A 10,504-nucleotide genomic window follows, 5' to 3' on the forward strand; every position below is an offset into this window, starting at 1 on the left:
GTCAGAAGGTTCTTCCACGGTTGAAACCCAATAAAGCACCTCTGATTATCCTCCTGCTAATATAGAAAGTCTTTCTTTCATCTTCATCCTCCAAAGACAGTTTACTGTAAAGAAAATTAAATACAGCCTTGGAGCTGGGAACAAGTCAGAATTGAATCAGTTGTTTATCCCAGCTAGTTCTGGATATGACACTTCATTGCTCTTCTGTTTCTTAGCCCTTGCTTCATGGTCCAAGTCCTCCAGCTGAATATAAATCTAAAGTTATGAAAGGAAGGTAGTGGTTAAGAAGGAACCCTTTCTCCTCTACCTAACACATCTATGCTTTTACTGCTGCTGAATACTATTTCCTCTTCAATGCTGGCTTTGGAATTGACTTGCCTGTGCAGTTGAGTGAAACAGGCATTTCAATGATCAGTATCTGAAGTCATTATCTAAGCTATGAGGAATCAAAAGAGGTGGGGTTAATGCTATTGAAAATAAAACATATTTCAGCTTTTAATCAGAGTGCTGCTGAAATAATGTACTGCAGGTCATAATGACCCACTAAGATTAGTTCAATGATGTTTCAAAACAGAAATGGTCAGGAAATTGCTGTTCCTGCAAGTGACGTTAAAATACTGCATATTTATGTAATATGGTTACTGGCTTTTATTGAAACCTGAAATATTAAAACACATTTTTGGAAAAAAATAAAAAGGGAAATTTTGCATAAAATATCTATTAGTCACAAAGCCTTTTTTCTTGGAAAGTATTTTGGCAGGAGCTCTTACCATATATTGAAATGCTTTTAGAAACACTCAAAATTGGGTTTGGATATGACATAATTCTAATTAAATTCTTTGGCAAAGGAGCAGTTTTTCCAACTTCAAGCAAAGAATGTGCTAAAGAAGATGGGCTTTAAAAATAAAAGCACATTGTGTTACAAACCATGTGTCCACTGCTCTCCATAATGATTCTTGACACACAAAGTATGCACATCTACACATCCCCAGTCTGTTGACAGAATCAGGACAGGTCTTAGAGGTTCACTTTCTTTTCTAATTGTCTGGAATATGTATGAATCATCATTGACCTAATTTTCAGAATTACAGAGCATTTATTTTCTACCCTTTTTATATGGATCAGTAGGTGGCGATACCATGAAATAGCTCTTAAAATCAGACCAGCTGATGTATCCTATGTAAAGATATATAAGGTGTGTTGGAAAGAAATTTTGCCCAATATGGCATTATTTTTTAAAAATAATCAACATATTTTCATGGAATTTAAATTACAAGACTGAAATGAATATTTAACTATAAAATATGGATCCTATAGATGGAATTGAAAACTTCATTGCAATAACATGAAATATTATGCATTTAGCAAAAGTTTTTACCTACTGCTTACATGTGTTCTCTCTTATTGGCCTTACTACAGATTAGAAATGTCTTCTAAGTGTCTTCTTCAAAAAGTCTGAAGTACATGGGCATCTTGGGAATACTACCCCACCATAAGACATCTTGCTTCTTTAGTTCAGTCTTTCCCTGTCTACTGGGATCTATTCCCTGGGAAACAGATTTTTGGCTCATGGCCCTGTATCTTCCCAGAACACTTATTCTTACAAATACAGAATCATTAGCCATGTCAATGAATCTAGCAGAGTTTCCTGAAAGTTATTGGTAGTACAGTGTTTCCCACTTGCATCATTTTGTACAGACAAAATGGCCTTGCATGAGGAGAAACCTCTGCCTACTGCTTCTCTTCCTACTCTGCCTCTTAGATTTTCTCAGTGGAGCCAGGACCTAAAGCCTGTTCACAGCAAGCCCACTAAAGGAAAATTATGAAGCCTACAGTTGCAGTGCTGGAACACTGCCAAAGGTACAGCCAAAATATAATTCTATATAAATTCTGAATCACTATCAGATGCTGGAAATGAGAAGGGCAGCTGAATTCCCTGGGTCTCCTTGACTAGTCAAAATTGAAGCATCTGCCAAGAAGACCAGTTTCCAAGCTATGAAAGAGAAACCCTCAGAACCCCAAAAACATTTGGGAATAATTTTTCAGAAAGGGTGAGCTGATAATTTTTTGTAGGCAGCAGTAAAAAATTCTTTTCTTGTTCTTAGTACTAATATTATCTCTCACAAATTTATAGCTCTTGCTATATAGAAAAATATGTGGGTGCATTTACAGAATGGTACCAAAATCATTGAGTTTATCTAGGCTCCATTATCTGGTATCCTGGTGTCTAATGGAGAAAGGTAAGTGCTTGCAGCAGAAAGTTCATTTATTACTAGATGTGAGTCTGGGTGTGTTATCTTGTGGTGGTACTCTTCCCTAAGACTGCTTTGTCCCCTGAGGAAATCTCATCCAAAAATACAATTTGTTTACCACTTATTCAGAAGTAATCTATTTAAGAGTTATGTTATGGGAAAATAGGCCATATTTAAAAAAAAAATGTTGTGAATCATAGCTTGTCAGCTGAGCAATACAAATCAGTTACTGCACACTCTTCATGATACTAATTTCAGGTTTTCCTTACCAAGGTCATGCAAAAGTGAACTGCTCTACTTGACCTTGGTGGAATGAGCTGGATTCTTACAATTTTGTGTACTGGTTCATACAACACAAAGTTTCTGTGAAGAAAGAAATAATCAGCTGGATTTTCATATCCTGTTGAGAAATTCCATTAACTCCATGAATGTTATTTTAGATGAGGCTGCATGTGACTTACTGGATGAGAATAAATACTTAATATCTTGAATTGTGTTTAGGCAAGAATTAAAGTACTCAAGTGTAATATTTTTTATCCTGTAAACCACAGCTCAGGTGTTACCTAATTCCAGAGATGAAAAAACTCAATTTTTGTCTTAAAGGTCTGTGTACACCCAAACTCTGCTTCAAGACATAACCAAGAACTCTTCTGTCTTAACAGCCTCACAACCCTGGAGCTTCTTGAAATCATGTGCAGCCCATTTGAACCTCATAGTTAGATCTCAACTTTCCCTCATACTCAGCACTTTTGGAATATGAGCCTCCATCTAGACCTCTCCAGATGGAAACAGCTGAAAATGCTAAAAATTTTTACAAACCTTTTGCAAAGCATGTAGTGTTGATTCACCAGAGCAGCATTCACTACAATAAAATGCTTGCTAATTCTGATCTGCCTACACAAGCCCAGAAGAACAATCTTGGTTTTACTAAAATTGCTTATTTAGCCTGTCACTTTTAAAATGCTTTCTTCACCTCAGAATTTCTTGGAGGCCGAAAGGCTCAGCACAGCTCTTCTGGTAATTGCAACCTGGGTCGAAATTCTTGGCGCTGGGCTGAGGAGAAATATGCCAACCTGGGAAGCAGGATCTTCTGGTGGCCTGAAAGGAAACATTGGCAGGAGACTAGGGCACTCTGGGGAAGACATTTAAAAACTAAAGACATATGAAATAGTGCATATGCATTGGTTAATATAGCACAGTATAATTATTTCTCTGTAAAAAATATTCAAGGATTTAAAAAACAAATTCTTATTTCTATTAGTTTCTTTTCCCAGAATTTTATAGACTTCCCACAGAAACTTAATTTGAAGGCTACTTATGAAAGCCAGACTGTGTTTTACACAGCATTATGTCTAAGTACAACTTTTCAGATGCTCCTTGTCTGGCATGCTGAGAAGAACTGGGCAGTTCCACATGGGAGTTCCAGTTTCATCCCATTTAAAGATTATCTGATTAACATGCACTTGGGGCAGCATTATAAGCCCTCTCTGTAGTTACTGGAAATCAATAAATCCCCCTGAGTATAAAAGGATGAGTCTGATTTTAGATTGGTTGAGCCAACTTCTAGTCTCCCCGATAGTGCAGCAAGTTTTTGTTGGTGGTGTAGCTAAGTTTGCCAGATGAGAGTTTCCATGGTATTAATAAATCCACCATGATTTTTTATTAGCAAGGCTGGATAGTATATGTTGGCAATGCAGTTTTCATTTTATCTCAGTTTTAAAATATGGTAGTAGTCACTGAATATAGAAGGTGTTCCTAGAATTTTATAGAGATGAAACTGAAAGGATTTCATAAACTGAACCAGAGAATCATAGGAGTTACTGAAAAAACAGAAGAAAATACATCCTCTATGGAGTCTTCAACTGTTTTTTAAAAAGTTGACTCTATTGAATTCTGTAGCAACAACAGAATTTTCTATGAAATGATTGCAGAAAAAAAAATAGGACCTTCTTGAGTTAGAGAAAACACAAAAAAAGTAAAGAGCTGTGCTGTGCACATACAACTCCCGTCAGCACTGATGGCAAGGAAGACACAAGCACACTGGGGAAACAAGCTCACAAAAATGGCCAAGATTCCAGTCAGGTGATAGTGATTCCAGTAGGTGTGACTCTTGTTCTCCCCTACCAACAGACAACACTTATTTGTGTCTTAGGGACTGGCATTACTTTCAAAAGGGAAAGACAAAGGCCTTTAGTGTCGCTTCCAGATTCTTTGTTAACTTGGTGGCATTTTGATTTCAACATGGGCTTGCTTTCTCTGAGCTCTGGCAGAAGCAATAGAACCTGCACATCTGCCAGTGCTTTTAGGAGATATCCTGTGCTCCTGAATCATTCACTGCAATGCTTGATAAAAGCACACCAGATGGCAGAAGTGCTTGACTGCTTTCCAGAGCCAGGCTGGCGGGAGCGGGAGTGCGGAGCCTCCATGCCCCTCTGCCATGTGCCAGCTGTGTTTGGGTGATGTGATGGAGCCTGTGGGGTGGTTTTGCATGGACAGACCTCTTCCAGCCTGGCACTCTGAGTTCCTTCTCTACTGGAAACCCGTTCTCCTCCTCCTTGTGACTAAACTCAAACCAGATGGTACCTCCCAAAGTGAACAAGCATTTTTTTCTTCATTTAGCGCAAGAGTAATGCACACAAAATGTTAAAAATGCAAAATACAAAAAGTGGCATGATAAATGTGGTTCTGTGGCAAAGGAGTCATACATCTATGAAAAGACTTGTTAGATACATCTTGATAAACAATCAGGCAGCTTTAAATAGCTGTACCGGAAAAAAAATGAAATAAGCAGTACAGTTTCTCTTTGAAGTTTTGACAAGGGTAGCAATCACAGATTGTACTATTTTTACTAAGTATTTACATGCCTTTTTTTCAATTTTTTTTTCCAAGACAGCTGTGAGCAGACAGCATAGCTACTCACACTTTTGGGTACTCTGCAAAAAAAAAAAAAGTTGGAGAGGCTTTTGGATATATTCTCTCATTGTCTTAGGCATCACAGTGCAACATGTGGGCAGGATTTTCTGTGCCAAAAGGACTGAGAATATTCTTCTGTGCTATTATTGTCACCAAGAAAAACTGATTCTGCTGGCAATGGAAAATGTTAAATTTCAATCACGGTGGATCTGATTTTTCAATCCTATAGTGGAGGGATATGTGCATAAATATTGTGGCCATATCTGATTATTGTATATAGCATTAGATAACAGAAAATGCAGTGCTTTATAAGTCTAAAATGCCTAAACAGAGGTTTTTCTAGGGGTGAAGCCAGTTTTCTCCAAGTCACACTGGTGTCTTTGGCAGCTGGTAGCTCTCACCCCATGGATGAAGCCTGCCATTTGTACAGCTCATTCAGCCAAGAGCCGAAAAAGAACATCATGGATGTTATTTCATCTCCAGATGTTCTGTGTGACAAGTCCTTGCCACAGCTGACATGAAGCCCTTTGAGGCCAAAGCAGGACAACCTAAAAGAATGCTGCCAATTGAATGAAAAGTGTTCAATGTATTTTACACAGATTTGAACATCTGTGGTGCTCAAGGAAGATTTCATGAAGTTCTGGTAATCGTAAAATCATAAAATCATTAAGGCTGGAACTTGTACTTAGCTTCACAATACTGATGAAGTTTTATACATGGTTTATGGCTAGGGAGATTGGCACAGAAAAGATAAGCAGTTAGCCCTTGGGAAACAAAAGTATTTCATGCCCTAGAGGGAAGCATAACTCAAGCAAGTCAGCAGTAAACCCACCCATATCTTATTTTCCATACCACAATACTGTTTCCAGTTTGGAGGAGATGGCAAACAACAGTTCAAGGTTCCAAAGAGGTGTTTTGCTTTACAGCAGTAAAAAGAGAGGAGAAATACATTTCTTCTCAGTTCTCTTTCTTATAGGTATCTAATGGCAGTTCAAAATTCCAATAACGAAAAGCATAAATTAAGCAGCAATTGGTGCTGCTCCTTGTTAGAAGTTGTAGCTTATCACAACTGTGCAGCCTTTGCTGTTGCCTGGAGATGCAGAGAGGCAATCAGGCACTGAGCAGCAGAGGCTAACACAAAAGGAGCAAGTACCCTGCCACATATTCAAGAAGGGGAGTCCCAAGCCCAGAGGAATGTAGCTTTGGCTTCCAGACCCTAGGCTGAGCTTGGAGGCTGTTAAAAAGAAACAGATTTTGTAGAAGTGTCATAATAGTAAAAGGGCTTTAAAATTAGTTTTGAAACTTTTGACACTTCAAGCAGTGTAAGAACAGATGTGTTGGTTTTCTGCATGGGAAGGAGTTGTCCCATGGATGTATGGAGGTGGTTTATCAGTTGAAGGTGAAAGATGTGCAGTGTGTGCTTCTCACAGCCATGTTCAATTTTATGCTTGCTGCAAGTGGTGGGACAGAACAGTGAATATTTCTGAATTGAGACGCATCTCCACACTTGTGTGGTGGGAAAATGGGCAGTGGGGGTTAGAGGTCCTACAGTCAAGACTAGGAGGCTCATGGATGCAGTGGCTGGGCTCCAGGGCCCTCTTGAGATTCCAGAATTGCCATGATTGGCCAAGAGCTGCCCAGGTCCTTCTCAGCCCCCCAATAGCAAATGGCACTATCTCACAGAAGCTGAGAGGAGAAGGTGATCACAAACCCAGAACAGCTTTCTGGAGCCAGTAGTCAAGGACTGTTGGGCAAAAGAATCCCTTCTGAAAGGCTAAGCTCTGTTTTGGATGTGGGTCAGTGCCTTTCTCAGAGTTTTAGGGGTGTGAGCAAATGGTCTGAGCTCAACTGAAGTTTACAAAAACTATAAACAGGCAGGAATTGTTGCTTCTCTGACATTTGGGCAGGTAATGCAAGAGCAGACACTAGGTTCACAGTCTTCTTGTAGGTATACTAGCCAGTTTCTAAATGAAATAACGATGCTTTGAGGGAATTTCATAGGAAGAATGTGATTGTAATTCCAAAAAACAGCAGAATCAGAAGAAATGGCACCTAACCATGGGAGATAACATATTGCACTAAGATTTGTTTCTACAGAAGAGGAGAAACAGGTAAATTGGTAAGGTACTTACCCACTTTCCTGTGGGTACCACTGAAAGTGCCCTGCAGTGTGTCTTTCCTGCTCTGTCAGATAGAAGATGCTTTCTGTGGGATAACTGTGATTATATGACTTCTTTTAATACAGGCTACAGTCCTCCTGCCTTCCTCATCTTTAGGATACCAGCCAGCTGTTAATAGCAGGAAACAAAGATGTCAAGGTAGGCGTCCTGATTTTGTTCGCGATCTTTTTTGGAGGAAGAGAAGACACCCTGTTGGTTTTTGCCTGCTCTAGGCAGATTCTTGGTGACTTGAACAGCATTGTGTGGTGGAGATAGACTGAAGGGAAATTACAGAATTATATGCCCTGGGCTGGAGAGGGGAAAACATTGGTTTTACTGCATTGATGACTCTGGTTGCCAGCTCAGCAGCACCTGTGCATTATATGGATGTTAGATGGAAGAGAATAGCTGGTTAGTGGTGCCCTGCTTTTTCTGAGGATCCTTCTGGCTAGCCAGTGTTGGACATATAGAGTGGCAGAAAAATCATGACCAAGAACTTAGTGAATGGGCTACTACTTTGTAAACTACATGATAAACGGAATTAGAGATACTACATATTCTTCTTTTTTTTTTAATATATATTTTATTATTAAAGCCAGGAATCCAAATGTGACTTTCATATTGAGCTGAGATGCTGCAGCATCCTAACTGTGAGACAAAGTTGCTGTTCTCTTGACCTCGTTCGTCCAGCACTCCTTCAACAGAGTCTGTCCTACACAAGTTCCCATTGCAGGTGCTCCCACCCCCCGCCCCGCAGACCCAAGCTGCTGTAAATACACTGGTGTATTTACTGCACTGACGAAGCTGACACTCTTGTTCGGCACTGCCTAATAACCGAAATTCCCGAAACCCGGCGAGCCAAAAAGCACGGGCTGCTCCGGCCTTGAGGGTGTGAGCGCTAGGTGTCACTGCAGCCCAAGGAACAGGCAGCATTCCAAGGCTCCCAGAAACTGCCGGGGAAAAATCTGCATTTCAGGAAAAGTTGATTCTGCTGCTGGCAAAGAAATAAAAGGAAAAGAGAACTATGTTATATAGACGCAAGAATATATATATATGGAATTTATGTGAATAGCATCTTTTATTCAAAAGGCAAACCAAAAATTACTCTCTATGCTGGGATCACCTTAGTTAGCGCACAGTGATAGAACTCTCATCTTGTTTCAGCTGGAGACTCCCATATTGAAAAAGATCTGCTGTATTGAAACTGATCAATGTTATTTCCTTAATTAGCTGCAAACTTTAGATAACTGATATAACTTAAGACACAAGAGAATAAGAAAAATGATATGTAAGTGCAGAGTATACCGATCCAGAAACAAGCCAATGAAAAACCAGCTATAAACACCTCTCCAACACCTCAAATTGTTCACTCATCTTAAACTTTTTAACCTTTTTTCCTTCATCCTAGTTAGCCTTATTTCCTCTACTCTTTCAGTATATATGTGTTCTGAAATAATTGCAAATTATTGTTGCAAGTTGGAAAAATTGGAGTGAAAAGTAAGAAATACAAATTTATATTCAGAGCAAATGAATCCTTTTATTTCTTTATGTCTGGATTTCATCATTTGCTGATTTTTAATGTAGAAGAGCAGTGTGTATAAAAAACAAAGTTCTGGCAATGGGTTTTGGGTTATTTTCTGTCTTTTGACAAATGTTGGCATCTGTCAAAATAACCCCCCATAAAACATAGCTCCCTTGTGAGTTCTTTTTATACCAATTAAGTTCAAATGAAATGGAGTGAATTTTCATTTACTTTTTTTTTAAATTATTATTATTTATTAAATGTGTTTAGACAGCCTCTGGCTACCATTTGAAATTTGCCAATAAAACAAATGGCTTATTGATCTGTGTCAGCTCAGCTCAGAGTCCCCTCCAGCGTAAACTAGACATGTTCACCACCACATCCTCAGGCAAGGACCTGAGCAAATAGATGAACCATTCCTCCTGCCCAAAAAATCAACAGGCTGGGATACTGGCAGACCAGTGGAGGAAATGATACTCACAGGCAGACCTCTTACTGGTGAGTAGGTAGGAAGTATTTCCATGATGAAATGTCCCTGCTAAGAATGACAGGTGAAAGATTACCCCTGCTGGTCTTCTGCAAAGGAAGAGAGGAGGACTGGGAGGTGATTTGGTATCTGTCTTGCCTTCTCCCAGCAGTGGGCTCAAAGCTGAGCTCTACATTCACCTGCTGGTAGGAGTACTTTCCACTGAAATGGGTGGGTAATTATGGATCCAGAAAGGTTTCTGGAGGAGGTGAGTCACAGGATTGACTGCTCATTTTGCAGATGCAAGGAAAGGATACAGATTCATGGTGCTAAGTGAGCTGCTCTTGACCCTGCTTTGAGGAGGGGGGCTGAACCAGAGACATCTAGGGCTCCCCTTCCCACCTGAAAGTTTTTTCCATTTCTAGTTTCCAGGTTCATAGATTGTACTACAGAGAAGCGATAGCAAAATTGAAATTCTGGTTTACACCAGAATTGCAGAGAAGGAAAAACCAGAGAGTTCAAAGATGTAGAAGGATCAAAGCACTCCCAGAAAAGAATGTGACCTCATGGTGGCCTACCAAATTTGCTCTAGTTTAGTTTAGGAACTTTTTTCACCCGGTTACTTCAAGTGTGAAATTATCCTGTTACGAATGGGTGTTAACAGGTTAAAGAGCTGCAGACTGATAAATGCAGATCTCCTCAATCATGCTTGATGAGAGGCACTTACAGGCCACATGGGCTGCCAACAGGACCATCTGTCAACTCTGTAGGTGTCCAGACCATAACTGAGGTAAGCCAGCAGATGACATGTAATTTTTCATAAGATGAGAATATTGAGATCTATGACACACAGCTAAAATAAGATGTTGTATTAAAAAAAAAAAAAAAAAGATTTAAAGGTGATCTGAGGTAAACTGGAAAGTTTTGGATAGTTGGAATTTTTTAGGGTTTAATTACTTGGTAATTTATAATTAGTGAGAGATAAATTAATGTAGTTAACATGAGCTTAAAACAATGTTTTCCATCATAAATTGTGTTGTTTTATGTCAAGTCCTACAATCAGGGCCCAGGTCCCTAAACAAGATTAATGTCTCATAGACCACTTAAAACAGAGAATTTTGCTTAATTCTCCTACTGACATTATGCTGCTTTATTCTAACAATCTGTGATAGCAAGATCTAATGCTTCAGTG

Source organism: Serinus canaria, chromosome 3 (assembly GCF_022539315.1).
Source record: "Serinus canaria isolate serCan28SL12 chromosome 3, serCan2020, whole genome shotgun sequence".
Classification (NCBI taxonomy): Eukaryota; Metazoa; Chordata; class Aves; order Passeriformes; family Fringillidae; genus Serinus; species Serinus canaria.